This window comes from Capsicum annuum, chromosome 9, assembly GCF_002878395.1.
Source record: "Capsicum annuum cultivar UCD-10X-F1 chromosome 9, UCD10Xv1.1, whole genome shotgun sequence".
NCBI classification, from domain to species: Eukaryota; Viridiplantae; Streptophyta; class Magnoliopsida; order Solanales; family Solanaceae; genus Capsicum; species Capsicum annuum.
Genome location: NC_061119.1, coordinates 155,138,909 through 155,143,944, shown reverse-complemented (window position 1 = coordinate 155,143,944; position 5,036 = coordinate 155,138,909). Strand labels below are relative to the sequence as shown.

The following is a 5,036-nucleotide window of genomic DNA, read 5'->3' as shown; positions in this document are numbered from 1 at the left end:
AAGAACAATGCACGAAGATGATGAGCTACATTAGTACACTGATAGAGCCCTTATTCTGATACTTGATAACAAACAAGATAAAATGTAAATCCAGCCAAAACTTTTATACCGGAATTAGTTATTCATTTTTGTGTATGTTCTTGGATGACAATTTCTGTTTTCCTGTAGTTCTTTGCAGGAAGTGAGATTAGTTCTGTTAGATAAAGTAAAATTTGTCGTCCATAATATCAATACATGATTGTCGTTGGTAGACTTAATATTCCTTTACTTATAACATTAGTGATCATTCTATTCAACCAATCATAATTTAAAACAATATCAAAGATGCTCTCTGCAACAACAAAATAATACGTATAGTTCGACAAAGTGCAGTATTAAAGAAATTAAGAAAATGAGAAAACCATTCAATTTGGGCGAAAGAGCTAAAAAAAAAATTAGCATCTCTATAAGTCATCGTTCAAGATGAAGGCACAATTTTATACATTCAGAAGAAATTCCTCTCATGAACAATGGAAAAAGGATATAACAACTTGGAAACTTCGTTCAGGCTATATGTGTAAAAACAATCGAGTAGACTTGATATGAGTAGTCCGAGCACCAGCTCTCTGCAATGTCTTCAACCTATTAGCCTCCCTCCAAGCTCTTTGCCTTTTTGAGATCTGAATAACTCCACAACTTCTTGCTACATTATTTGGAGCTTGATTTGTTCTCTTCCCCTCCAGGGAATGTATTAACAATCACAATCTTTATTTGAATAGGTGAGACGGGCACCTATCAAATATGCAACAGAATATGGTCAAGCATCTGCTGCAGTAAGTGAGAAAACGATACTAATCATCATTGTAACTGAAATCTATACCAAATATTTGTGGTGTGGTACATGCGTCTAAAACCTATGTGAGTTCACAAAGAATCACTCAGGTAAGTTTTTTCATATGAGGGTTTGATCGAGAGTCTTTTAAACGAATCGGTTACGTTTTTGGTTTTCCTACTCTTCAATAAACAATCCAAACATAGTTTTTCAAAAATATCTTTGAATTAACAATCATCCAAATAATATTCGTCTTCCAGAAATTGTATTCCAAAACCACTTCCAAATAATTCTCCCAAGACTCAATTATCAGAAACTCTTCAAGCGTCAAGTACATCAAGCATTCCCTCTTTCTCTAGTAAATCTCTACGCTTGTACGTACCACGTAATTAAAAGCACCCCCTTCAATACAATACATAGACTACTATCAAGTGAAAGTAATGAAGCTAATCTAGACAGCACGAAACAAAAGTGTTTTCCTGTTAAATCTTGTTATGACTTACTAATAGAAGGAACGGCCAATCTAAAGGAAAAAATCTACTCATTCACTATAAGCATAAAGGAAATCACTATTAAACGTTCAACTGTGATTGTAAGGCATGTTCAACTCATTATTGCTAATATCTTAAAACGTTTGCATGTCGGCTGATTACTTGTTCCATTTTCAAGTGGAAAGCAGTAAACGATAAGAAAATGCAAGAACAGGCAACACTGGAACATTTCTAGAGGTCTGTCTATCAGAGTTGATTCTAATTTTTGAATGTGCTTCATCGTTTACCACTAAGGCAGCAAGCACACCTTATAATAATGCCACCCTCACAACCAAAACCAGTTGTTTCATCCAAAGCTTGTGCATTCACTAAGTAAAATTTATAGTCATCTCATCTAAGTTGCATTACTGAAATGTATGAATATTTGAAATCACACTCCATGACTCCACATCCCTGCTAGTTGAGATTAGGTACAAATCACAAGATATCACACCTCAAATCATTTCTTCACTGATCTTTTTCTAGCAAAGGCTCAAAAAGGAAAATGTCGAAAGCATAGTCATGATGAAATTTGTTGAAGTGTGTGACTATCTCATCTAAAAGCTTGAGCTATTAGAGAGAGCACACTTTTATTATTTAGCTATATATTCTCAACACGCCCCCTCACGTGTAAGGCTGATTTTTTTTCATGTGGAAATTCTTTTTAATAACGGAAAAGGTACAAATATACCCCTAAACTTTGATAAATGCTACATATATACCCTCCGTCATACTTTGGGTACAAATATACCCCTGCCGTTAATGATTTGGTACATATAGGTCCTCCTAACTAACGGCGTGCCACGTGTCATGATCCTAGCCATTTACCCATTTTTATTTATTTTATCCTCAAATAATTAATCCACTACCCGACCCATTACATTCCAACCCGACCCGATCCAAATTGAAGTTTCTGAGAGACGCGTTCATGCCAAAAGCTTCTAAGACTTAGAATTGAACGAATGATTGATGTAAATGGCAACGACAAACTAGATCTGAAGGCACTTTAACCCTACAAACGCGTCTCTTACCACTAAACCGATATCCCTAACAAATTTCGACCATCCTTTGCATAAAATCGTCCGCATTTTCCTCCTGATGCAACAGACATTCTACTTATTTCCATTAGAATCTTGAAGTTCAATTACACCTAAAGTCTTTGGCATATACTCTCGCACAAAGTCAACTAATATAATGTGCAAATTGTGATGAGTTTTGAAGTATGCATCAAGAAGAATGAAAGATTAATATGCATGAGTATGAATATATTGACATACAGAAATAGTTTACAAAGGAAAAAAATCGACACATTCAATTTAACCTCACCAGAATCTGATTCCTTACTACGTTATAACCTCCAAGAGTCATCATGAAGTAAGAATTTTCTCGCGTAAATATTTTGGCAGCATTAGTTGCTTGTTTGCTTCTGCAGCTCTTAGAAGCTTTATGCGTACACGCGTGAAGCTTCAGTTTGGATCGGGTTGGATTGGGATGGAATGGGTCGGGTAATGAATATTTAATTAGGATGGATTAATTATTTGGGAATAAAATAAATAAAAATGGATAAATTGCTAGGATCGCGACACGTGGCACGCTGTTAATGAAAAGGTATATATGTACCAAATCATTAACGGCAGGGGTATATTTGTACCTAAAGTATAACGGAGGGTATATATGTACCATTTATCAAAGTTCGAGGGTATATTTGTACCTTTTCCGTTTTAATAAGGTAGCGGTGAGATTGATCTCAGGACCTCTGCCTGCTCTGATACCATGATAAAAAAATGGACTTTGGGCCTAACTCAACCCCAAAAGCTAGCTTATAAGGTGAGGATTTTCCAAAATCATATAAGAAGACCAAGGACCCTTTAATCCACCGATGTGGGACTCCAACACCTAGGGGTGGGCATGGTATGGTATATACCGAATACCATTCCGAAACCGAAATTTTTTATACCATGGTATGAATGTTATGGTATTTGGTATGATATTTGGTAAGAGTTTTAAATTATTTTGGTATTTGGTATTTATGCAATAAATACCGAAATACCGTATACCACACCAAAGTTTTTTAATAATATATAAAACTCATGTATATTATATTTAAGATTATTAAATATATTTATCTATCATCCATTAGCCAATTGAACATAAAAGTAATTTTTATTTAGAAATAAATTTTTTGGGAAACTTATTATTTAAGAGGTACTATGCTTAAGTTTAGGTAATGTTGTTCAGAGTTTGCATCTTGGACTACTCAATCGTGATCGAAATGTTCTTTTTGTGTAATTGATTAACAAAGGTAGTTGTTAGTCTTATATGATTGAGACGTTTTTAAAGTTTAAAGTTATAGTTTTTTTATATGAATATATGTAAGTCGAAATCAAATAAAGTATGGTTACCGAATTATCATACCGTAAAATACCAAAAACAAATTTAAAAATACCGAACCATACCGAACTAATTTGGTATGGTAATGGTAATGTTCTTTTAGATACCGAAAATCGAAGTTACCATACCGAATTTTAAAATACATACCGTACCGTACCATGCCCACACCAACACCCCACCTCAACCCCTACCCCCCACCCCCAAGATTGGACATCTTGAATATGGACAATATAAGATGGGGCACCAATGTCAAAAACAATGAATTGAGTGGACCTAGCTTTGATACCATGATAAAGTATGACCATCTGTCACGACCCGAACTAGGGCCTAGCCATGACGGACATCCCGAACCATGAAGGCTCGAACGTCCTACTCTATCTGGTAGTCATGCACAACATTCATATAATAAGAGAAGATGCGGAAATACAATCTGATACGGAAACATGGTCATTAACTCTGAGTTTCAAGACATGAGAATGAAAGTTACAATTCAAAACATCTGAATAAGATCTGACTCAGTCTGTGAAATCTCTACTACATCTCAAAACTGTTCTGAAAACTGGGACAAGGCTCCCAATAGACCAAAACAACGGAATAACATAATCTGAAATAACATGCCTTCTGGAACAAAGAAGGCTTACCACTGTACGGATCACTTCTCTCTGGAATACTCTACTGATTAACCAGACCCTTGGACTGAGCCTCCGAACCTGGGAGGTAGGGGTCAATACAGATGTACTGGTACGCAGAGTAGATCCAAAATAATAATTTATATTTAACATATATGAGAGCAATTTGAAGACAATCTTTTCCCCTCCACCATGTGATTAGATAGCTATTCTTTTCCCTCAACAAATTTTCATCAATATTCATGTGAGTTACGATTTGCGATATCTCTCTCTCTCTCTCTCCTCTCTCCTTACCCTCTCTCCATCTCTAGCGCACCAGCCCCCGGTCCCCGGCGCCGTCGCTGACCTTCGGCGCCGACCCGATCCGGCCGCCTGCTCCGACCTCCGGTCCCCGGCGCTGACCGACCGCCGGCCACGACCTCCGGTCGCCAGCCCTCTCTCTCTCTCCCTACCCTCTCTCCATCGCTAGCGCACCGGCCCCCGGTCCCCGGCGCCGTCGCTGACCTTCGGCGCCGACCCAACCCGACCGCCGGCTCCGACCTCCGGCGCCGACCCGACCTCCAGTCGCCGTCCCCCGGCGCTGACCCGACCCCCCCGTCGGTTCATACCCCCCCACCAGTTCATACCCCCTCGCCGGTCCATAAACCCCCCCCCCGGCCTGTTCATACCCCCCCC

The 5,036-nt window shown here is 38.4% G+C and overlaps 1 long non-coding RNA gene across 1 annotated transcript in view; it reads right to left on the bottom strand.

The window, feature by feature from the left end:
- Window positions 1-408: 408 nt before the first annotated feature.
- LOC124887403 overlaps window positions 409-5,036 on the bottom strand; it is a 14,908-nt gene continuing 10,280 nt past the window's right edge. The window contains exon 2 of the long non-coding RNA XR_007045112.1: window positions 409-771. This is a non-coding gene — a long non-coding RNA (uncharacterized LOC124887403). The remainder of the gene's footprint in view (window positions 772-5,036) is intronic.